We start from the raw sequence: 26,408 nt of genomic DNA, 5'->3' as shown, positions 1-26,408 counted from the left end.
CATTCCCCCCGCCAGACCTTCCCATTTGCTAGTGCAGAAGTTTCCCAGTCATTTCTAAGGTTACAGGCAGGGTAAGCACTTCCACCGTGTGCTCACAGTTCTCTGATCGGAACTATTTGGTCCTTATTTGCAGATAGAGTCGCGCTACATTTTCGGTGATGATAAATATTTAAATAAGCTGCCCTTGGCTTCCAGGCCTTTTTGTTGCTGTTGCTGCAGTTCCACAGGATGCGAGCAGCGAAAGACGAGCGTGGTTGTCAGTGGAGTGTGATTTGTTGCAAGCCCAGCCTTGCCAACTGTGAGGCACTGAAGTGTGACCATAGAGATGCCTAACATCTCCAGTTGCCTCAGGGCCAGCCAGTCAATTACACAATACTGTCTACCCTGAGCAATGGAATGTGCTCAATAACGGACCAAAGGCAAAGAAAAAAACACATCTCAGAACATTTTACACCAATGGCCACATTACTACAATATTCCCGGGTCAGATATTGTCGTTATGTCATATAACGCTGTGGTCAGCTGTGAAAATGCATGTATGTGTCTGTGTTTTATTGTTTTTTTTTTAACTTGTGGACCTCATCTGTTTATGAGGAACATGTGGGGGAAACTCCAAGTCCCTGTTCAAAGAAACCTGCCTCTCCTTTGTGAGACACTTTATCGTGTGGATGCAGATGTGCTTTTTGTTAGAATCTTGCACCTCATCCATTACTCTCGGCCTGCCAAAGAGATAGTGGAGAGTGAATCCACTCAAAAGGACCAAGACAGAGCCTGCTGCTTAACTGAACTTTCCGTGAACTAGGCTCAACAGCGGGATCCATGCATCAAAAAAATAAGTCATTTCTCCTTGCTGCTCTGGCCTCTGTTTCACACAGATTGGTACTATCAACACGTCCAGCATCCTCATGTATCAATCTGTCAATCTGATATTCGTTTGAGCACTATATCTGTCTCCAAAGATTTCATAGAGACTAACACTGAACTGGGAATTTTGTAAATATCTTGTCTTGTTGAATCAAGATTAAGGATATGTTAAGATATATAAAATAAATGCTACAGTGGGACATAGTGGTTTCAGTGATGTGGATATGACTGTAAAAACAGCTGTGCATTCATTTGGACATCATGTCCCGTGCACGAGCAAAACAAACATAGTGGTATAATTCTTTTAATCTAACTTTTGTCAAGAAAAGTGGAGAAAGTAAAAACATTTGCTGTATTTACCAAAATACTAAAACTTTAACTTAAAATTTCTTTAACTGAATGGCTTTGGTGTCAGAATAAAAGAACTAAGATTTCTCTGGAGAATCATGGTTTGCATTAATGTTTACAAGGAGGAGAAAGAGATGCCTGTTTCTGCACCAAACATCAGATGCCTTCAAAAATAAGATTAGCATGTTTTTTGTTAGTTTAGGTGAGCTACCAGTAGATATGTTATCATGATATTGTTGAGGGATTCTGATACATATACGTAAACATTCAAATACAGCACTACCTTTGGAAGTTGTTTTCAGTGTTGTAGGCTGGATCTGACTGGTTGTGTTTTACCAAAAAAAAGCAGGCGAGTAAAAAAGGATGGGAACAGCATGAGACCAAACAGTGGCTGTACTGAGAGCAATGCAATTTTTTAGCAATGGTAATATGACTATTTGCTATTTACTTTCCAGTGTCAGCCTACATATTTCAGTATCATCACATCATCAATGGAAATACATGACATGATATATTTCTCACAATTTCTGGTGACTTCATGAGAGTCCTTATACTGACACTTAATGTGACAAAACAAAAATACAGAACACGTACACAGGCACCTTTATTATCAACCACTCAATGTTGATATTATGGCCGTTAGTTGATTGTGCTGAAGTGATGTTTCACAATAGAATTTGTGATGTTTTTGCTTTATTAGAAATTGCTCATGTGAAAGAGAGATAAAAGAAACTGAAAGGTTGACATTTGGAGTCCAAACAAAAAGGCTTTTTTGCCTGTTCAGTAATGGTACTGAAACTGTGGCACTATTGACATAGACCTTGGGTTGTTATATGAAAAGTCCGTGGACACAATTTAATTTCTGTCAGCAGTCAGGCTCCACAGCCACAATGGATTTCTTTTATGCCCTAGCCTCTGACTCTCAGCAAGCATCTGTGTGAGCTGGAAACACAGTTTCTGCACAGCCCCTTCCTCTCCTCCACCCGCTGCCTCTGCCCTTAAGGTGCATTTCATCCACATAGAAAATGAAGTTATATCTGAACTTCGACCAATAGTCTCGCTAGCCCAGGGGAAAAGCGTTGTAAGAAGCTTGCCTTAGTATGACCAGGCAACACAGACTCCACAAGTCCATCAATCTCTTTCTGTTCTACAGTGCCTCTAATGACTGCATACATATACATACATACATAACCATCAGTTTTGCTGATATGAAATTTGCTGTTTAAAAAAAAAATAAGTTTCTTTACTTATTGCTGTAAATGCTTCTAGCTCTTTATTCTTCCAGCTGCGGTGTCTTGTAAAAAACATAAGGACCCCACATGGTGTCGCATGTTGAGGGCTGGATTATATCCAAAAGGCTTGTTCATGAAAAATGTGTTGCTGACAACCTTGGTGCAGCAACTCTTGAAAATGTGACTGTTTCCGATCCTAATGGTAGGTAGCAGAGCAGTGTGTTCATGGCTCTTTTTCTTATGGTGACTGACAGCACTCCATTCAGGTCGGACTGACAGGAAAATAAATGACATGATTTTCTTCTTGGGAAGTGCTGACATTAGACTTCTTTAGTCGAGGGTTGGATAGGAATGTGATTTTCTACTAATGTGACTCACGTTTGGAGCTGTTCCCTCATAGTGAATCTGTGCACAGGGCAACACCACATCATATTTTGTCTCATTGAGCATAACTATATCACGCCCCATGTATTCAGAATCTGACCTGCCTGAAACTCCCCAAGAGGCCATGGAAAATGTTACTGACTTCTTATATATGAAATTGGTGAAAAAGCTGCATCAGCAAAAAGTGATGCAAAAAATAGCATCATCAACTTCATTAGTGTCTCTTACTTCAAGCTGCTGTAATTCATATTTTTATAATTTTTTTTGGTTCACCCTCACAGCTTACATCTGTGTCATTTTCAGACACAGCAGGTAGCTTTTTTCAGTGGAAAAGGTCTGATACCTTTATGATGCCCTTCAAGCACCAAACAGCAGACAGACACCGTTAGCAACTACCTGCTGAACAGAGTAGAACATTTTTCAGCTATCTCTTGCCCTCGCCACTGATCTTGGCATTAGTTTCATTTCATTCAGGTAAACAAATAGACCCATAAAGAGACTCAACCAAAGTTCTTCAGGGGTGAGGATTATCATTCATTGTTGCTATTTGCTGTCCTCTTATGAGTCCATATCTCTACTCTCCTCCTGGCGTCTAACCTAATATGACCCGCCCTGTTGAAGCTTGGCAACCAATCAAATATAACAACTTGTGACTGTGAAAATATCAACTTAAAATGTGATTGTGTTTCAACTTGTTTCTGCTGGCTCAAAGTGGTCAAAACGTTATTGCACTTTTAAATCAGATCAATCCTGAGCAGAAGTTGCACCTGCACATATCTACATAGCATCACAAGCCTGCCAGAGTAACAGGTCTTCCCATCATGAATCACACCACCTGCCAGAAGGATGTTGCCTCACACACAATGATTACAACCACCCCTGTTTTTGCGGTTTTTAGTTTGAGATATATATATATATATATACTCACAAATGTTATTGTCACCCGTTAACAGGTCGCCACCATCATTGCCTATACTTCTCTCAGTGTCTCCTCTCTCCGTCCACAGCGGTTGTGTCCATCTGGTTGTCACGTGGTATGGGAGAGCCACCTAAGAGATGTTGTGCCCTCTCAGATCATTTGTCTTTATTAAAATTTTATGAAATGTGTCTCTCTTTACTATTGTGTCTTGCAGCTCATAAATTAATAATTGTACTTTGTAGCATTACTCACACAGTGCTCCATACATTGTTAAATGTATGCAAAGCCAGTACAATAGTATCTCAACCAGTACCTTTGAAAATACTGCTGGATGCATTTAATATAGGGATGGTTGTTTTTAGGAGTGCTGCATAGTAATGAATTATGTATTTTGAGAAATACTGTACTGTAAATACTAATTGTACGATATCATAAATGTAGAAAGTAGCCTGGAACAGATTGGTACAGACTTGATTTTAAATAGTGAGCCAAAGTTGTGACCTCACCTCCAGGCTAGCTAGTGTTCCACATGCTTCTATGACTCAATGAAGTCTCCCATTGAGCATTTCTTTCTGAGAAAATACCAGTTCTTAGGGTTTATTAAGAAAACTAAAGTTTTGGAAATGTGAGGAAGAGTGCTAAATACAAATTAATCTCTAAAAAGTTGTCCATATGGGAAACCTATCCATGTACTTACTGATTTAGAGTGCTTAACCTCCCTCATTCTTACTGTGTTTTTAAAATCAGTGTAACCCAAGATGATGAATTCTGAGAAAGAAGAACTTTTATGAGGTGCTTTAGTTGTAGGTGACAGACCTTCAGTGAATAGCTCTTCATGTTAGCTGCTAGCTGGTTTACTGCACCTTTATGTGCATTGTGACATATATGTAAATGACCTCCGGTATGGTCCAGCATACTCGGATAATCTGTTGTTTTACATGAGTGTTCATTTTGTTTTCTTTCTGCTGTGTTAATTATGACCCGTTAGCCCATAAAGGCTGATGCTTTTATTTTGAAGGAGTGCTGGTAGGAGAAAAAGACGCAGGTGTGTCTTCCAAAAGAACTTAGTTTGTTTAGCACCTGGCTGATTGCGGCACAAGGTTTGACAATATTTCGTTTCCTATTGTGATTGTTATTGAGAGATATTATAATGGATTTTTGCTTTGTTGGAAGTGTGTATAAAAAGCTAGCAAGGATGCTACGTTGGCTCAATGCATCGTAATTGCAGTCACGTTAACATAACACGCAATTAATTAGCATTCATTGGGTCTGCTACATATAGTCTGAAGAAATGCTATTGAAGTGTAAGTGTGTATTTCTGTTGTACAGTAGCCTTCATGGGACGAAGCGTGCTTGAATTGGGCTTTTTGGAGCTGCATTTTAGGTGTGATTTTTCACTAGGCCTAGTCTGGCTTTGCCAGACCCTCCTCCACTGACTTGTTTTTGTGATGTTTTATGTGTGATTTTAGTAAAAAGAAAAAAAAGTGCCTAATTATTTTATTTTGAGTTAAATATGCTGACCTCTAGCACCATTTTAGCCCCAATTTTGTTAAGTTGAAAAATGGTAATGTTTTGTTGTCTTCTTCCGGTGTGTTCAGGGCATGTTTTTGGAGCTACAGTATTATTGATAAAGCCTTTGTGAACCATCAGTTGGAGGGTTCGGTGATCATTGAGCCGGGCATACTACAGTGTGTACATCATGTCTACACTTTGTTAAAACTTCGTAGATATCATCAGTAGGCCTACAAATTTAGTGAAAATCAGGTCACTACTTCTTTCTCTGTTTTTTTCACCTTTTGTGACAAGCTACCGTATTTTTTTTTTTTTTTATTAAGTTTGTTTTATATTAGTTTTTCAAGTGCAGTAATCTTCACATAAATAAACAAGAAGCTTCATAAGTGTCGCTGTGGCTGTTGCAGTTTGCCTCTGGAATGTGGTTGAGGCACTTTGACAGATGTGTCCTCACCTTCTCTGTAGAGTAAATACTTATTTTTCTAATGGAAATCTGAGTTGAATACAACTAGGCCTAATGAGAGGCAACAGCGAATTGGTATATCATATTATAGTGTAGGATTTGTCTATTTTTTCAGTTTTCAGGGTTGTTGAACAACTTTATAGTTACAAACAATAACTTAATGCAAGACTGTACTGTATGTTCCGCATGATGTGGCCTTGGTAGTAAACATGTTAACTAGGCTGTTGTGCAGTTGAGGGGCAGCAAATAGCTGGGAGTTGCTTGAACGATAGTTACGTTATTGTAACTCCAGATTCTATGAGTATAGGCGTAGCCCTCTAAGCCACGCTATGGGTTTATCCCTTCGCGCATGCGCAGTCGAAGGGATAAACCCATAGCGTGGCTTAGAGGGCGAAGCCTATACGAAATAGAACTTACCTTTTGCAAAGGGTTAGGGTGTTTTCATCTTCATCAAAACACTGGGTCAGGCTAAAACCCTTCATGGAAACTAGCACTGTACATCGTATTGCTGCCATATTTCTTGGTTAATGACACAAAGGTGAAACCAAAAGGCAGCTTTCACATCTATCCTGTTAAGAGTTTCTTGCCACAAGATGAACTGGGAGGAGATTCTTCTCTTTGAAGTGCATATGTTGTGTCTGAGAGGCTGCAGAAAGGACCTGAGAAGCCAGCCCCCTGGTTCCTTCATTTCATTTACTTTCAGGAAGGGTGAAGGGTAAAGCTACTGGAATGGTGTAACATGGTTACCCAACTCTCATTGTTTTTAAGGGTCGCCTGCATGTGTTCACGTTTCTCTTTAACTCTGAGCACGGGGGGAAATTATAATTAATCTGTTAATGACAGTCGGGGCTGTCATTAGCTTGGGGAGTGTATAATAAATTGCTGTAATAAAAATTAAGATTGCATGCATCATTGAGGCCTTCAGAGGGTTTGTTTAATGTAGTTACAAAAATGGTAGCAGCTGATGTGGCGTCCACTGCTCTACCAGGAGAACGCTAATTTCTGAGTGACAACCTGCTGTAGCTCAACCACAGCTGAGGGAGGTGAGGGAAAATCTAATGAGTTTTTCCTGCGTCCCATTTTGAGAACCACCGAACTGGATGGCCTGGTTTGTATCCGAAAGGCAAAGGCAAAAACTTGCATTGTTCAGGGAAAACTAATTAGACCATCTGAAAATCTATGCAATTCCAAATCCAAGTAAATGTAAAAGAATTCATTATGGCCTGTCTCTCTGGTCAGTGAATGATTGGTCATCGTTTTTGAGGGCTCAAACTTTAGACAAATCACCACATGCTCTGAAAAGTCATGCGAGGGTTAAAGGCTGGGTTGTTCACTTGTCCCTCTTCCCTTTAACTGGAACATGAAAGATGCTGCATCGTCTGTAACATGCTCTCTGAGGGGGCACAGCGTAGTTACAGCAGCAGAGGACTTCCTCTTCTTTGATGAGAGACAAAGCTTCCTCTGTGATGCCATTAGAGGAGAGTCCTCAACTTCTGCCCCGGAGGAACAAAAGAACAAATCTTAAGTACATTAGAGGATTATCGTTTTAGATGATGAGCTCCCACTATTAGCACCACCTGATAAGGATACCTCTCCAAGTGTCTTTTTATGCACCCATGTTCGTGCACGCTCTCCACTTCAACTGCGATCTGCTGACATACCAAAACAGAGGTTGGCTGACCGGTTTCCTGTCTAGTCAGTGTGGCTGTGTCACCTTTTCTGGCCCTTTCAACCAGAAATCTTTGTCAAGGAGGAGGCTTGGAGCCTTATCTTTGGTTGTATTGTTTGGGACACAAGGGGCCTCGTTTGGGGTTTAGCCTGCGGGCAAGCTGGTATATTGCACTCGTAGCCTGACACCAGTTGACACAGCATAGTTGCCCAGGTCACCCTACAAAAACATCGCTCTCTCTCTGGATGAAGCCACCGAACAATGGCGATATATTTGTTGACAGACAGCCCATGGTGCTCTAATTGAGACTAAGTTCACTAGTCTCACTGATTTTGTAGGGAACCTTAAAGCAATAACATCCTTCCTGTTCTGCTGGTTAACTTAGCAAGAGACTTGTTCTTGTGTCAGGTCACATTGTCTGGTCTATGGAGCTCAATTAAAATATATTTGCTGAGTAAATTATTTAAAAAAAAACAACAAACAAAAGTAAATTCTTAATCTTTCACAGAAAAATAATTAACCTACCTTATGTAAAAACTTTCAAAAGCAAGGGATTTTTTTTTAAGCCTGGGCTTTTAAAGCTGTAACTAGAACCCTGTGGCTGAAACATAAAGCTTGTGAGCCGACTCTAATAGGGCCTCAGTGGATGGTAGACTGCAGTAGCAGATCCTCCACTGTGATTCATCTGTATTGTTTTCCTGGTTTGTTACCTTTCTCTCAAAGAGCCTATTGCTCCCGTGGCTCCTACAACAATTATCACTCGCTTGTCTCTCAGCTTACCGGGTTGTTGTCTTTTCTGATCCTCTTCTTTGTATTTACCTTTTCGCTTGTGCCGTATATGTTGTATATAAACATGTTATGCATCACCCACCGGTGTGTCTATATAATTATAGACCAAAAGGAGCAATGGGCTTAATTTTCCAAATTAAGTGAAATTTAATAATTCTTGCCTAAATCCTGGCAGTTATTAATGGCTGTGAGCAGACAAAGCAAAAATGCCATGTACATGCAGGTCAACTGCTTTTTATGGTAGATAAGCAAAGCTTTGTTTTTCTGAACAATTCTGGATATAAAAAGAAACATTAACCACCTTTTTAAAAGGAAGAAAACTATAACAAGGTAAGGAAATAATATATTATTATAATATAATAATCCAGATACATTTTATATTTATTGTAATTTCAGTGTCCCTTAAAAGTTTCCATCAAAGAACATAATTGAAACAAATAAGTGTACACTATATATAAGACCAAAGCAGCTAGCAACACCCCAATGGACCATCCACTTTTTCATACATTTAGGAAAAATATAATCATTCTTTTTAATTACTGCACCTAGGCACTCTATTAAAATTCTAATTCACCTCATCCACCTCGATTGATCTGTTCACAGTGGGTGGCTGTGGTGAAATGCACTGTATAATATTCATGCTGGTACGCCTTGGTTGTGCTGTGTGTCAGAAGCCATCTTGCAGCGAATCCCTCACCCACCTTGGAGCGCAGCCTGTGGAACTGATGAGGTGAAGAGCATTGCTCTGCAGCTCCATGCTAGTAATCACGGGACTGAAGAAACACATACATCATCTGCCACACAGGTTGGCATGGCGAGTGAAAAGCCTTCACATCACGTAAGATGTTGGACAAATGATGGCCATACGTGTGTTTGTCTCATCACAGATGGCTGTGCATCTTCAGTCAGGAAAAAGCTGAGCCTGGCACTTATTCCCCTCCCCCAATCCACTCTTCTTGCTCCCTCTTCCTTTCTCCCTCCATCAGTCTTTTGTAGCACATCCCTTTTTTGCCTCTCCTCTGCAGGAGGTTTGATATTGGCAACACAGTTAGTGCCCTCCACGGAAATAACAGTGGAAAAGATGACATAAATTATTTGCCAATTGTTTGACACATGCAGGGCATTGTCCTTGCTATAATCATCAGCACTCTGTCACCTGAAGGTATGAACGGTGCCACTGCTGCTTTGTGTCTCTGCTAAACCTCTTGGGCTGTTCAGGGCTCCTGCTCTCTTCAGTAACAAGTATACGAAGCACCTTTCTTCCAAGCAGCAAGGAGGAATGAATCACAATCATGCTTTTAAATTGTAGGGCTTCTGCATTGTTATTTACACTGGTGCAGAAAAAAACATGGCCAGTCAATGAATTAAACAATAATGGTAACTATAGGCCTACTGCACTGAGACCTTCTTTTCGGCTGACTGACACACATTTTGCTCATCAACAGCCAAGTTACACTGCATTAAGGAACACTTACAAAATGGCATAGTCTCACTGTTGTTGAAGCACTGGTAAATATTTAATATCTAACTCATGAGAAGCAGCAGGGACAGATAGCCACCAGTGATATTTAAATAAATCTGTTTTAATGGCACTGTGGAGGACAAGGAGTCTTATTTTACTACACAGTGCTTTGTTATAAAATGGCTATAACAGTTTTTTATTTTAGACCAATCATAAAATGGCATTTAAACCTTCTAAAGTCAGGGTCAATTTTGATTATTTTTTGCCCACTCTCTATACATTCATTTTTGTCTTTGTTTAGCAAAACCTGTCATTTCCCCATATGCATAAACTCTGCTATAAGTCTGGCTTATCATTTGAAAGTCACTGTATGCCTGTAAATGACATATACATTTTTAAACCTTCCCTTTTTTCAATAACATAGTTGCACTTTCAACAGGTTTCTCTGTAGCTTGTCTCTACATAATATATAAATAAAGTTACTATAAATAAAACATGCTCAGTGTATTCACAGATCAATAGAGGGACTCCAGAGGGGTTACAATACTAACACACTGTATGTTATGATCAACTGTGAGAAAGAACATCGCAGCTGGTTGGCACTGCATCAGATTCTGTATATTTGAATTATGCCAGCCTGTTTTATACACCATCAGACAAAAGCAAATCTCTCAACTGACACTGCAGAATCTGTCCAGGCCTGCTCAGCAATCAGTAACGAATAGCATCAAACATATAAACAGAGTTTTCCAGTCTTATGTCCCCAGGCAAGGAAATTATATCCAGCAGTCTATGCCGTTCCATTAACAGTGGTGCATGCATGTGAGAGAGACAGAGAGAGTAAGAGACTTGAGAGAAAATATTGTTTATGTGCACGAGTGTTTGGTTTATTTTCAAAGAGCTTGCCAACGTCAGTATGAAACACGTTTTAGTTAGCCAATGTAAAGACTATTAAATTGTGGATGGTGATCCATTGCAATTTATATGTAGCATCCACAGTAAAGAAAATCTCCATGTGGTTTGATTTCAAAGAGGCTCTGGCACATTGCATGCACAGTACACAACACATTATATTGCATGGATATGAGATATAGTGCTGGATCAATACATGATTTAGCCAGATGAAGAATGATGTGCAGCTCAGTGCAGGAAAAATACAGCATGAGACGAAAACGGTCCCTCCTCATGAAAAAATGCTCATTATCAATGGGGGAGGTGTTTTGTCTAGATGTAATGAGATACTGTCATGCTGTGGTACAGTGCAGAACAAGCAGAGCCACCCCTATGCTGCCTGTACCATTCTATAATGTCCTTGCCCTTGATCAGTTCCCGCTGCCTTCAATTGCACTGAAACCCATTATAAATTAATCACCTCATCTTGCAATTTGCATAAAACACACACAGCACCATTTCCGTTCACCTCTATCTATGAACTAGATTAGGAGAAACTGCATTAAATGGCACATTAAAGAAGAAGAAGCCGATCTGTAGCAAAAGGCTGTAATTCGGCGACAATGGCAGCAGAGTAGTTCCTTTGAGCGGTATAATTAATGTATGCCTTGCAACCGTACAAGGGGAAAAGCTCAGTGCATTTGGGAACAAAAAGAGAGAAATTTCTCCCATGAGTCCTTTGGTTCCCTCTTGCTTTCTGTAATTTCTTCAACATGAAACAATATAATTTTGCTGCCATGGTTTTTATGTTTTGACAAATGTCTGCATATAAAATTATATTGAGATACCAAAGGATTTACACCTCTTACGTGTTTGTTTTGGCTGCACGAGGCAGTGCGACGTGTCCCTGCTCACTCAAATTATAACAGATTTGCCCGGACGCGATGAGGTAATCAGCTATTTGAAAATGCCTAGCTATTACTCAGACAACGAGGAGCCAGTCAAGACAATAAACTTAACTGAAAGACTGAAGATTGATCACAGAGTTCTTATTTAGACAAACACTACTTGGAGAAAAAGGCAATTCATCTGATCTGTCCTGGTGTATTTTCCCTATGAATCAGCAAAAATGGAGAGGCCATCCCTGACTAAGATTAGAAAAAAGGGCATAAATCATGTAATTATATTGTCTTAACAACATCTGATCTTTGCGCACACACTTTTGTTTACCTATAAAAAGTACTTCTTTTATCTTTATGCTCTGCTTAGATGTTCCTAATTAATCTAGTTTTCACACTCAACACTTGCTCCCTGAATCACATGCAGAACATGAAGTTTGCATCCAAAACAAATAGTCTGTTGTATTCCTAGATGTTAAAGACAATTCATGTGGAATTACAGTTTAATACTTGATATCTGCACAGTGTATCATTTTTATTTTGTGTTTTACTGCAGTTGCCAGTACACATGGATGGCAGTTCTTCAGTCAGTAATTTCTCTGTCATAAAACTGTTAATTTATTTGAGGACAGTAGGCTGAAAAAAAATGCTCGACTGTGTAATGGACATCAGGCTTGTAAAGCTGCCTGCCCAACAATCTAGTTTAGCAGTGAGGAGCCCACATTAACAACACAACAGTAGTTATTCTCCCAGTGCTTTCCTAAATGTCACAGTTTGCATTTGTCAGATTGCAATGTATCACTTAGAGGGGGGTGATGGGAAACCCTCCAAGATTAACCTTGAATGGCAGCCAATCGGCACGGGACCAATGGCCTCCCATTCCTCTGCTTCACTGCACTGTACTGGTGCTGCACTCTACAGTATATTTAAACACATGCCGAGACCCAAGAGGAGGAAAAATAGCACCTGACCCCTTGAAACTGATACCCTCGCAAGCAAGGGAGAGGGGAAATTGTTTAATGAAGATGGATCACGGTGATGGCTTTACATTTCATTTCTTAACAGCGGGCATACGGCTTTATTACAGCCAGTCCTCACCTTTGTCCTCTCCCTCTCAGACGAGGCACTCAGGAGGCTCTCTGTACTTACTTTAGTTTGGTTTTAGTGGCTTTTTGTGTTTATGTGTGTGGTGTCTCTTGCCTCCTGAATGTAAAAATCTGCCTGCATTGTACAACTTGCTTAGCTGGCTAGTCAACAGGGAAATGTTGACAATTCAGCCCAGTTCCATCTGGCCACATTCTTCCTGTTCTAGCTGCTCTGTGAGGTCTCCTGTGAAATGATGTCCTCTATCAGCAGTGAATGTCACAAGCCCTTCGCCATTATTGCAGAATATGATCCCCACAGACAGTGAGGAAAGAAAGGGATTCAACATCTCTTTTGTACCTTATTCGACTCGGTTCCTCCCCCATATACAAGAAGTAAAAAGATTCAATGCCATGAGATGCACCTACAGTTGTATCTTGAATGAATGTAAGCTATGCATATTAAGAACAGAGTGCTAACGAGTAAAACACTGGTTCAGAAAATGTGTTTTGTTTTGATTAAGGCAGAGGTATGCTCAACACAAACTAGTTTATATGAGTGTTGTCTGACCACATCAGAAGGCAAGTGTTTATAATTGTTCTGAACGACCAATTTTGAAGGTGAGGTGAAATGCCTGTCATCATAGAGAGGGAAGGGATGCAATATTTGTTTAAATATGGGGATAACGGCGAATACTTTCGCACAGTCTCTCCAGGAAGGCATTAGTAGTTTTTCACCCGGTTGTACACACAAAAAGTAACAGAAGTAGTTGTGTTAAGACACTGTTCGACCATTTGATAAGCACATCATTTGGAGCATACTGATTCCTTTAGATTCCATTCAATTATATTTAATGTCAGATTTCTCTGAAAAACACTAAATACACATGACAAAACGAAAAACATTAAAGCAAACTTTTGCTCTACAATGAAAGATAATTTTTTCCCTAATTTACCCACTTTAAAGCTAGTACGGAGTTTCTGTCTCCCCCATTAGGAATTCTAAGTAATGACAACAAAACTGTTGGCGCGTCCACATGAAACAAGCCTTCCTTGATCGCTCACCACCCCCACCCCTCCTCCACGCAGTTGCTAGTAGCCAAGGAGGACACAGAGGATTTAAAAAACATGATAGATTCCTCAGAAGAGGTCATTGTCTTCCCTCCATTTTCTGTGCGCGAAAGTCACCAGACGACACCAGTTTCTGAACATAGCCATACTGAGAAATACAGAGAGAGTTTTGTGGAGCTGATAGTCTTAATTAGCGTTGTATCAACTCATTTGGCGATGGCTTGAATGCAACAGACATTAATTAATATAAAAAAGTTACGCACCAAAGCTTTAAAGTTTTGTTGAGATTAAAATCTATTTTTGTATATGTCATGCATTCCCTGCTATCCCCACTATCTATTTTGCTAGGTAACCATTGCTGCAAGGAAATAGATAAATACATTAATAAATTAAATAATAATAATTAAATAAATAATAAATTCTATCGTCCTTCGCTGCAAGACAATTGTGATTGGTTTTAAATACAAACAACTCAGAGCGTTAAATTCCCCTACCTGAATGTTAACGAGTGCAGCCAGACCTATCTGACACAGCGCCGTGGAGATAGGTCTGGCAATGCAAGGCTAGCGTTTGACCTCCATCAGTAAACAAGTCTTAAAACACAAAGAGTGGATGCATTTCATCAGAACCTGATAACATTACTCCTGGCCTACTGAGGACCTTTACCTCGGTTTTAACAAATTGACGGACATAAGAATGAAGGAGTTCAGTATTCTGTTCGTTGTAGACCGTGGAGCTCTAAATCTACAGTTTTCTTTATCAGGAAAAATTATATTTAATATTAGGTGGAAGTTGTCTTGTGTGACAGACTGAATCACGTTGTGTGCACACTGTTATCTGCTCGCTTTGATAAAACAGATTATAGGTGATTGAACTCAAGTCAGAGCGTTGGTAGCTTCTGTGTCATCAAGTTCAACCCTTCTAAAAAAAAAAAAAAAAAAAAAAAAAAGGGTCATGTAAAAAGAACCGGCTGTACTGTATTATGCTATAAATAACAGCAGCTTTGCAGAGACTGCTATGTGTTTGGGACCGGCTAAGGCTCATTCAAACCACATGCTGACTGAGTTTTCTTTACAGTAGATTTTCCACAATGAAACTAGTGTTTTAAACCATATTATAATTTTGGATTTCATTTGAATCTAGACTATAAACCTATAGCCTGCCTACCATTCTGATTCTTGTATTAGTATGGCAGACTGAACTCATACCTGTGATCAACTCATTTGCATACAGAGTAATACAATGGATGTCTGAGATGGAGCAGAGTCTGCACCTCTGAACCCTGGACTAAAGGCCAAGAGTTCAAATGGACAACAGGGCCCTCGGGCAAAAAATCTGAACCCTTTTCACCTTGGATGACAAAGCTAAAGTGCATCAGCAGTGCAGTATTTCCCTGAAACTGAGCAACCCAATAGTTGTGTTGAATATTTTTTAGGGCTGTCAGTTTAACGCGTTAACGGCGTTAACGCAAACCCATTTTAACGCCGACAATTTTTTTTATTGCGCGATTAACGCATAGACCGTTAAAGAAGGATTAACGTTCTTTCGGATCTAGCTAGACCGGAAGAAAAATTACAAATCCCACTATGGCCACGCCAAGACCCGCCCCTACAAAACAGCTTGATTGGTTGGAGTTAGGCATTTCACCTCGAGTGGTTAGGATAGCGGATTTGTCAGGGGATAGGACCTGAACAAATGGGGTTACGTTACCTTGGACGCCTGGCCAATAGTAGTGATTGAAGGGCGGGTCTTGGCGTGGCCATAGTGGGATTCGTAATTTCACAGACAGGAAACAAAACAGACACACGCTGCGGCCGCACACACTTGTTTGGGCTTGCGAACCGCGTAGCTAGTAGGCTCGTCACGGCGATTAGCTTCGGAGCGAGTAGTGACTCTACAGTCAGTGAGAGAAACAAAGTAGCAGGAAAAGTTAACCCTCTCCTTGATTTTACATTAGTTATGGAGAACGAGAACCAGGAAATGAGTCGTGGGAAACCATAGTCGCTATGATGACCAGCCACGCTCGCCTCAGACATGAGGCAGTAGTATCTGCAGTGGAAAATGGAGGTAACAGTGTTACATTATTCCAAGTGAGAATGTTAGTGTGAAATTGAACACTACGTATATGCAAATGTTGTTTTCAATAAAAAAAACATTTGCACAAAGCAAGCCGATCCACTTTTCCATGTTGATAAGAGCATTAAAATGAAAAAATATAATGGGACAAAAAGAAATCAAGGGACATTTAGAATAGATAAAAATGTGTGATTAATTGCGATTAATCGTGAGTTAACTATGCCATTAATGCCATTAATCGCGATTAAATATTTTAATCGTTTGACAGCACTAATATTTTTACATCATGGAGAGATTTTAATCCATTTATGGCACCAAACGTGAGGATTTGAGGCTGTGCTGCAACAAATTCCATTTAGCCCCATGGGTAATTCATTTTTGTCCGGTATATGGAGATATAGATTGACATGGACGTATGGTAGTTCCTCACACAATAGCTAGTGAATTTTAAATTAAAGTTAATGGAAGTTTCAAGTCCTCAAAAAATCTGAACTTGTTCTGGTTGTGAACCAAATGGAGCATTTGTCTGTTATAACAAAGTCTCTAAATGAGTCTTGCAGTACACAGCTCGCTATTCTTATTTGGTGGCTACCATCAAATGGGAATTGTATCATCGTATTGGTAAGTGTACCACAACATGTTTGCCCCTAACCTTATACATTTATGAATTTCAATATTAACAGGGGCATAGAATACTTAATGCTGGACTAAATTGAGTTTGAAAAGCCTGTGGTTTACAGTATCATTGGTGCACACTGTCAGCCAATTGCAGAGGCTGAGAGATTGGGAGGGTCAGTGTGTAATGTCCATGCAATGAGTAGCGCTGCTTTACGACTTCTATTAGCTCCTGTGAGGGCAGCCTTCCCACTGGTCCTCACTAATGATGCCTCTCTAATACTGCATGGAAGAGCATAGGAGGGTGATGTAAGTAGAGCTAGGGGAGCCACTTGGGTAAGAATTAAAACACGATAATTGATAATATTTCAATGTAGCTTAACGGAATTGCTTCATATCATGTGCAACAGGATTATCAATGAATAATTAATAAAACATACCCATATTTCATAACTGAAATACACTACCGGTCAAAAGTTTTAGAACACCCCAATTTTTCCAGGTTTTTATTGAAATTCATGCAGTTCAATGTCTTATTGTACTCTGAAATGAAAGAATAGAACAAATGAACAATTTAAGTTAAAAAAGAAATCATGGAATCAATTTATAAACCAAAATGTATTCTACATTTTTTTTTTTTTGACTCATCAAAGTAGCCCCCTTTGGCAGATATAACAGCTGAGCACACTCGTGGCATTCTTTCTACAATGGAAATCAAATATTCTTCAGAAAGTTCTTCCCAACTCTGTTGTGTGGCACTTTTCTGTCCAGTTCATCCCAAACCAGCTCAATGGGGTTTAAGTCTGGTGACTGTGCTAGCCACTCCATGTTTTTAAGCTTACCATCTTGTTCTTTTTTCCTAAGGTAGTTCTGGCATAGCTTGGACTGTTTTGGGTCATTATCTTGCTGTAGGATGAACCCCTGATCAACTAGGCGCATACCAGAGGGTACTGCATGGCGCTGCAAAATGCTGTGGTAGAAGTTTGGATCCTTTGTGCCTTTCACTCTGTACAAATTACCCACCGTGGATCCAGCAAAACAGCCCCAGACCATCATGCTTCCTCCTCCATGTTTGACAGTTGATGTCACACACTGAGGAACTATCCTTTCGCCTACTCGACGGCGTACAAAAATCCTGCGTGATGAACCGAAGATTTCAAATTTTGATTCATCAGTCCATAACACCTTCCAGTCTTCAGTAGTCCATTGGCAGTGTTTCTTGGCCCTAACAATGCTCTTTTTCTTATTCTGACGTCTCAGCAATGGCTTTCTTGCTGCAACTCGACCTATCAAACCTGCAGCTCGAAGTCTTCTCTTTAAAGTTGAAACTGACACTTGCTTATTACGACCTGTGAGCCGCCTATCACGCAAGCTGTTGACTCTCAGAAACTTGTCTTCTGATTCTGTTGTGGCTTTGGGTCTGCCAGCCCTCTTCCTGTCAGAGTTTTCCCCAGTTTCTAAGTGCCTTTTGATGGTGAAGAATACTGTACTCACTGACACCTTGACTTTGTTCGCAATTTCTCTGTAGGAAAGACCAACATTCTTGTGTTATGATGGTCTGTCTCTCTTCCATTGTTAATTGCCTTTTTCCCACCATTTTTATAGCAACTTACTACTTTCTGCAGTACAATACTGTTCAAATAATGCTCATGAGGGTACGGTACCACAGTGTGTTCCAACAATACTTTTATCCAAACAGAGGGGGTTGTAAGTAATCCAGACAAGTTGGAACACCTGTGGGAATTGGTAGCACCAACTTTCAAAGCTTGATCAACCTCCATTGCTGCAGAACAGCTTTACGTTGTTTACCCATTTCTTAGGGCCTTTTTGTAAAATTCTGAAATATACATTATTTTTTCAGTTTTGGGTAACCTTACTTTTTTTTTTAACCTCAGGCAGTTCACCACTTACCTTTGTACCATATCAAGCTATTCATTGGACTTGAACTGCTAAAATTTCAATAAAAAACTGTATGAGCATTGGATGGTGGTCTGCTGGAAGTAATGGCCAAAGTACAGGATAAAACAAATGCTCACCATAAAAGTAATAGTCAAATTGTGAGCAATGACAAATTGGGTTATTTTTGCTGCTATTATAAATGAAAGGTATCAGTGTTATGAATGTTATGTTGTCAAAAGCTGCCCACAAACCTGTCTACAAGTTTCTCCACATCTTCCTCATTATTACCACAATGACTTGTGATTAGAGGACTCTCATCTAGTTAACATGCTGAGTGCTCACAGTAGCACAAACTGGGTCCCTCATACCTACATTATGTCCTCCTATATGTCTTTCATGGTGTCTGAAACGTATGCCCTTTTTAACCTCCATGCTACTAGCAGCACACTGTTTTGCATAGGTATGCTGTTTTATGGGAGCACTATAGTGAAGATAATGGGTTAATAGTTGTTGTGGCTCAGCTATAGGTGAACTGGAGGAGTCATTAGAGTCAACCCCACAATGTCATGGTGCTATAGGCTCTGGCCGTGTTGTGCTTCGGAAGTAAAATAATTGCAGGAAGAGAGCAACCCGGCTAAATCATGCCAGTCTGGGGGAGAGAGGGCAGCAGACAGGAGCTGGACTATTCGGCCGTGATGCCTATAAGTGCATTTCCTCTGCTGTGCCCCCTCTGATCCAGCTGTCCCTAATATCAAAGATGTTCTGTTTATGTTTGGAAATCAATTGATATTGTTCATGATGGATGAGCTGTTGGCAGACATACCCTCTCTTTGGAGTGGAGTCAGAGGTGGCCCGATTTAATGGATAGCTTGTCTGCTTCAAACCTAAATGTGCAACTATACTGGAGCATAAAATATACAGCTGGTGGAGGCTCACTGATATGTCATGATAGCTACAGTGCACATAAATATGATAAGTGGTACAACATAGTCCCTTACTTCAATTCAAACTTCCCTCAGATGGAATATATTTCATTGCACGTCTGTGAAGGTGTCTGAAAATCAGCAGATATTAAATTTAGACAGAGGTAAATATTTTTTTGCAGAGACACAGAGGAGCCTCATTTTCCTCACATTATAAATGCTGTCACAAACATGACGCTTCGGAAACATTGCCTGTTTAGACAGTTCAGTTTAAGACATGTAATGGGTGGATTATTAGGCGCTGGAGTGCTTTTTTTTTAAAGGGCCCGCTAGTGCTTCTGCTTTCAGATAGTCTGGGCAGTATAAGACAGATAGGTGGTCTAGATTAGATAAAGATGTGTATGTGTGTCTTCCTAGTCTTATACAAATAGGGAGAGCCCAGCAATAGCTGGACGTGCACTTTCATCCTAGTGCTTTTTCTTGCCTCCAGCGATGGGAGTGGATGACCTTTTACTGTCAACTTCTAACATGACAAATTACAGAGGCTGGATGACCGTGTTTTTTAGGAATGCAAGAGTTCACTGCCTGGTCAAGCCGCTAGCAGGGCAGTGGACCCCTACAATGGAGACAGATGTATTAATTGATAGATAATAGTCATAGATATATTGGCTGGGGGGCTTCGTATTTTGAAGCCAGAAATGTGATAGCCAAGGAAGCCTTTAAAGGGTTTCGCTATCCTCTCCCCACAGGGACTGCCTGAGCAGTACAGACCTGCACATGAACTAAATCATGTACCCAACATCAGAGCAAAAGACTTCTGGGATGAACCTCCACTGTGCTTCCAGTGGCTTTGTCTGAATATAAAGACAAAATTAGGTGCGACCATTTCTTCTGTGCTGCTTGCATGTGTTTTTTTCCTTCAAGGGCTTGTGGTGAAAGCTAAGCGGGTGTGTGTGACATGTCTTGGCTAGCACTGCAGAGGTGGCTCACATGGTCTGCTCTGTTGTGTGATGTCAATGCCCTGTTTAATTGGAGATCAGCTGGGCCAAATACAGCGAGAGCATTGCTTTCTGACCTCATCGGGCTGATCTGTGCCATCCATTCAGCACACTCTCTTGCAACCACATCAGTCACCAGCCTGTCAGTTTGCACAAACAGCTAGTAAGTATTTATTGTACTGATTACATGTGCTGCACTGACTTGCCAAGGGCCGGTCTCTTAAGATGCACACCTGATGTTTTCCTAATTTACAGCACTTCTGTCCAATAGCTGTAGTGAGGTCATTGATATATTCAGTGCTGACCAGAATGACAACTGTGTGATCAGGGTCATTTGTAAGGCACAGTGAGGGCTTTTGTTCCTCTCGTCAGATGTGCAGCCATGTGGAAATCATTACATATTTACTTGCAGTGTTCATTCTGTCCCACACAGATTGGATCATTACATATTCCTCATTTGTTCAACTACACTACTGTATTATGCAAATGCTCATTGTAATGGATTTAGTCCCATGGACCAAATATTACAGGCGTAGTTATCACTTATTGCAGTGTAGCCAACAGTTAGTGAGCTGAGAAAATGTAACAGATATTGCCAAACATCCCATCCACATTTATGGAATTGAGCATTCTGCATTGTGGTAAAAATGATTATTTTATCCCCGAGGTTTTGAAACACTCATAAACAATCACACAGCCTTCCATGCAAGCAGAAATTCGTGTTGGCTATGATATTAACTCAGTTTCCTGTTAGATTTCTGTACAGTTATTCCATCAGAATTATTGCACTTGGTACATACAGCGAGTATTTGCTGGGTTAACCAAAACTGTACATTTTTATGTAACTAATTCCTTCATCATAAATAACTTGGCAACAAATGCCACAAAGGTAGAGGCCTGTATTTTTTGTTATAGCACTAAATGTTTGCATTTTACTGTAAATAAAACATCCTAAAGAACAGAGTAACATATTGATGTGTAGAGGAGGCTGAAGACCAAACACACAGCTGTTTGCTATTTTCACCATTGAACGGCAAAGACATAGTCCTGGGTGCTTTTAATATGAAGGAACAAATGTTTGACTAATAAAATCTCTCATGCAGGCTGAGGGGCTCAACCACACTGTGGCAATAACACTGAAGGCTACCTAGATTCATGACTAGTCCTCCAATAAAATAAACAGCCAATAAAACATCATGCTGGGACTCCCCTGACAGCACTTTAACATCATTACACTTTCAACAGGCTTTCATTGAAAACTTGAATATATTTTTGACTGTTCCCTATTACTTGTAGTCAACCACATGGGTCCAGACAAGGTTTTATGGCCGTCTACTTAATATCACATATCTCAATCCTCCGTGTGAAGTGCTGCGTGCTCACTGAGTGTGAGCATCTTGTGGGGAGATCTGGGGCCGATTTGCGCTCACCATTGCTTACATAAACTCCACTTCCACCTAATCACTCTGCCTTGATGTCAGTAGCTAGAGAGCATATGGAGCGTATATATTTTCGATCCACAGAGGAATTCAAAGGGACTTTTATCATCGTACAGGGAATTATAGTACTGGAATTAAAATATAACAACCATCATAATGATATGATTATTAAATGATAGCCGATTATGGGAGAAAAACTTGCCCATCAAACAAAAAAAGAAACATTAAAAGGTAATTATGCAAATTGTGCCTAAATAAACTGTATTACTTTTCGCATGTTTTGTTTTCATGTTGAATCACTTTATTCTTTTCCCATTTAAAGAAAAAAATAAATTTGGAATAGTACCATTTTACACTTTGTACATGATATATGTGTAATATGATGACAGACAGTAATCTCCAGGGGTAATATTAAATGATTGCTATGAAATCTATACCACTTGTCGAGCAATCGAGCCAAGTATCACCTACTTTTTTCTTTTTAAAAACGCCATCAGATCATTTTCTGTGAGGTTAATCCTTTTGACCTTTGCTGTTGCTACAGTATTTAACCTGGTGTGTATACAAAGATTTTCAAGAGGATTACGAAGGTCCTTAATAGGGGATTAGCCAAATCCTCATGTTGTCTGTCCCAAATTCTATTACACCCAGGGATTAGACTATCAACAATAGCTGAAGGCAGCTGGGTTAAGAGGGTGATGTTAAAGATGTGTTGCTCTCCTCGTTCTAATTGGACTTAAATGGCTCGTAAGCTTCACAACATTGTAAAATTAAAGGGTTGTGTGTCAGGTTCAACTAAAATCAGTGAAAAGTGGGAATGTGTGAAAGATGTCACACTGGCAGAAACTCATGAAAAAAAATGTTCCCTTCTTTTTTTTTATTTTTTATAAAACTCTAAAGGCTGGATCTTGCTGGTTAAAGTCTATAATTACAAGCTGATGACAGGATTGCACATTCCATCAGTGTGTGGTCCTGTGTGTGTGTGTGTGTGTGTGTGTGTCCTGACACACAGAGGTGATGCCAGACTCCCCCTATAGGACTTCACCAGTACTTCAATGCTTCAGTGAGGGGTGGAAACTATACACTCCTCATTGATAGAGAATATCAATAGGAAAAATTCATGAATACCCAGATTATTCTAAAAACTGTTCTTCCCCTATCTTTTTATTTATTTATTGGCAATAACCTTTTTGTCTTATTCAATTATAGCAACGTTTAACACAACATATGTTGTTTTGGTGCTGTTTTGTTTACATGTCCAGCAAATGGTTCATAGTTTGTGGTGCTGTTGTTGTAACTACATTCCATTTTATATCCAGATCTTTCTAATATTTTCTCCACCTCATTCATATTGATGAAAGAAGGGTATTTTATATATATATATATATATATATATATATATATATATATATATATATATATATATATATATATATAACTTACATTTAATTTAAGCATTTGCTGGACCATGTAGACACTACTACACCAAAGCAACACAATATAGTTATTATAATATGCCAACGATTGCTATAACTGAACAAGACAATACATAAGTAAATAAAACTCAGCATTGTAATTAATGTAGTAGTGGAAATGCTTGATCTCATAGGATTGTATTAGACTGCATGAATTTTAGCCGGGTGTACCTAAAAAACTGGCAACTCAGTCCATGTTTAGACGACAGTGAAATCTATAATATCGGCCAATAGAGCATACGTAGAGTCAGTCATCACGTTTATAATCGCACTGAAAAACCCTCCCAACACCATCACCTCCTGCTTGCCCGCCTTGAGACACTGTAAGACCACTTTACTTTACACTCTAGCTCAGGCTGTACTGTGTGTGTGTGTGTGTGTGTGTGTGTGTGTGTGTGTGTGTGTGTGTGTGTGTGTGTGTGTGTGTGTGTGTGTGTGTGTCTGTGTGTCTGTGTGTGTGTGTGTCTGTGTGTGTCTGTGTGTGTCTGTGTGTGTGTTTGCTACCAGGCTGGAGGTGTAACCAAAGGCCAGCACACTCCTCTCTTCAGATCGTGTTCTTCATTGTTTCCTCTTCAAGAAACACAAATAACTCAATTTGTTTGCGACTCACGTTTTAAGGCATCCCGCTTGTCAACTGATATTCATGGAATTTCGGCAAGGGGCTTCACAGTGAGCCTGAGCAGAGATGCAGGGAGGCTGACAGCGCTAATGGCTATAAAGATAAGTGGAAGAATGTTGACGCTTGAGAAAGCCACAGGCAATGCAAGACGATGAAAGAGAGAGTTCACCACTTAGACCGCTCCCTGACAATGGGGGGGCACAACTAGTATTTTATCAGCTATTACACTTCAAATTACTCCCTTTTAAATGCTGCTTACAATGGTGAATAAATAAAGCTGACTCCTACAATCCCACAAAACAGGACTGTGTTTGATGCTATTATATCATCTTACATCTGTAAATGTTTTTGGCCACTTGCCTGCTGCTGAATGTGGTTTTGCAGCAACATCAAGGCTATGAGCCTGCTATAAGCGCAGAGAAGACAGTGAATGTTGCCTGTTGAGAAATGAGATGTTGAAATTGTTGCAGTTTGTGTGCTCCTCTCTTCCTCGGTCTTGTATCTGTCTTTTTCTGCCCTCATCTTTCTCTCTCTCTGCCTCTCTCTGAGGTGCAGCCAAAGTAAACACCCTGTTCAGTGCTCTCAATCACAGGATCTCTCAGAGGAAGAGGGGGCAGTGCCCTGGCACAGTGCTGGTGGCCAGGCCTGGGGAGTGGGAGAGGAAGTAGGCCACTGCCTCAGAAATGTTCTATCATTCCAGCGCCAACAGGGAATTCACATCTATCAGAGCATGTGCTCGCACACTCAAGTGCTCCTACTTGACATAAATATTTGCATGACATGGGCTGACATGGGAGATCCTATCATAAGTCATACAAACTCATCATAGCCCATTACAAGCAGCACTCACAGTGACCACCAAGACAGACAGTGGCTAAGTAGAGAATAATGGCTGACTCCTAGACCTGCAGCAGCTACAGTTACAGAGACATGGGATCATTCTGTCATCAGGTTTTTAAACAAAATGTCATCCCAGCTATTACATTGTCATTTTTAGCTGCTCTGTCACAGCCCTGCAAAACGTCCAGTGACGGATTGTTCTCCTGCTGAATGCCTCTCGGCGGTTATGTGCCTGTGCTTTTTCCCACGTACTTCAACCTTTGCCTGACTGCAGCACAAATCACTCTCAATTGTGCTTTGTGTGGCAGCACGAGGAAGAGTCTCTCTGTTATTTTTGGTGTATGAATGTGTCCGTTAGGTGTTGTGTGTTTACGACAGCCCTATTCATTTTCACTTTTGTCCTTCATCACATACTGTATTTGAGAGGAAGCCCCGGCTTTCATGCAGCGCAGGGACCAGTTTGCATCCATGTGAACATTTCCTTCATTTAGGGGCAAAATAACAATGACAATACCACTGGTTTGTTTTCAGTTCAGCCCGCTTCTCTGATTCAAAGTGTGTGTTACAGATAGCTTTGGCTGGGAACCAGCAACGTTTGCCAAGCAGGTTATCCCGCTGTGCTCTTAAACATAAATCTACCACTAAATAGTAACTCCTCGACATGCAGACAAGTTTGTCTAAGAAGCCTGAATAAAAACACTTATGGGATGTTGGATTGGTGTTGGATTAACCATAAGGTATTAAATAGATAGTTAAAACAGGTCGGAAATGTTTCTAACATGAATGTAAATCTGAAATGTGTCTCAATCTCAGTGTGACCCTCTTCACTTTTCCTGTCACTAGTAATGAAGGATTATTTTACCGTCTAGATTCACATCTAAAGCCTGCAAGTACTTAAATCTTAGATACAGGATTACAGGACCTCATAAAATAATAGATGTCAGTGTGGTCAATGCAAGCGACTGTGATCAAGATAAGGATTATTTGCATGCATTCATGCTGCGACTCTGTAGAGAATGATCAGTGTCATCCCGAAACAATGGAGCTGATTTATGAAATATGGCAATACTGAGACATTCATGATTATTGATTGGTATTGTTAGCAGCTTTAAAAGAGCCATATGTCTTCATCTTCAGCAATGACACACGTATAACAAATAAGTTTACCACGCTGTGTGAAACCCACAGGCAACATTTTAGGGTTCTGATACACATCACAGGGTTACTTCATTACATTTTGTGTCATTATAGTGAGATTTTTGCATGAATTAGCAAAATAAATGAATACAAACCTTTTTCTTGACAAGCACATCCATAAAAAACAGAAGGGAAAAGTTTGTTATTGAAATACAAATGAGTTCCTTATTAGACAGGTGTGCACTTATTGTACTGTAATAAATACAATATCATAATACACTTATAACTTTCACAGTGCAGCTTGGGGAAGAGAAACCCATTATGTGGTTTCAGGGCCCATGCATCTTATTCAAGCGTGATTCCTCTTTGAAATGGGTTTATAAAAATAATCTATTCTGTATTTGTTTTGAATTGTCACAGACAGGAGGATCTTGCCTACTCTCAAGGTTAGCGAAGTTGCTCAGATGAATGGTTGTTTGAGACTGCGCTCGTATGTCAATGTTTACCCCATTAGTGACAGCTCCGAGGCAGTAGGCCACTTAATATTGTCTGTGTAGTCCCGACTGTCCCCGCACGCCAGTTCAAAAGTTCAGCCACTTCCTCAAGGGTCTCATCACATTCTCGCCACATCTTGATTTTTAAAGCTACACGGAGAGACTCGACCTGTCAGGAGAAATACCACAAAAAAACCATGATGGAACACAGGTTTGGAGCCAGGGCCCGTCAGGCCAACAAAGCTGCCTCCTGGCTCTCTGGTTTGGGGGCCTGGACGATGGAGCTCATATTAAAGGCTGTGTAGTGG

General features: G+C 40.2%; 1 long non-coding RNA gene across 1 annotated transcript in view; it reads left to right on the top strand.

The window, feature by feature from the left end:
* Positions 1 to 4,771: 4,771 nt before the first annotated feature.
* LOC114564047 (uncharacterized) overlaps positions 4,772 to 26,408 on the top strand; it is a 33,199-nt gene continuing 11,562 nt past the window's right edge. The window contains exon 1 of the long non-coding RNA XR_003693719.1: positions 4,772 to 4,847. This is a non-coding gene — a long non-coding RNA (uncharacterized LOC114564047). The remainder of the gene's footprint in view (positions 4,848 to 26,408) is intronic.

The sequence above is a fragment of the Perca flavescens genome, chromosome 11, assembly GCF_004354835.1.
Source record: "Perca flavescens isolate YP-PL-M2 chromosome 11, PFLA_1.0, whole genome shotgun sequence".
In the NCBI taxonomy this organism is placed as follows: domain Eukaryota; kingdom Metazoa; phylum Chordata; class Actinopteri; order Perciformes; family Percidae; genus Perca; species Perca flavescens.
Note: the sequence above shows the minus strand (reverse complement) of the source record. Positions and strands in the feature narration are given on the sequence as shown.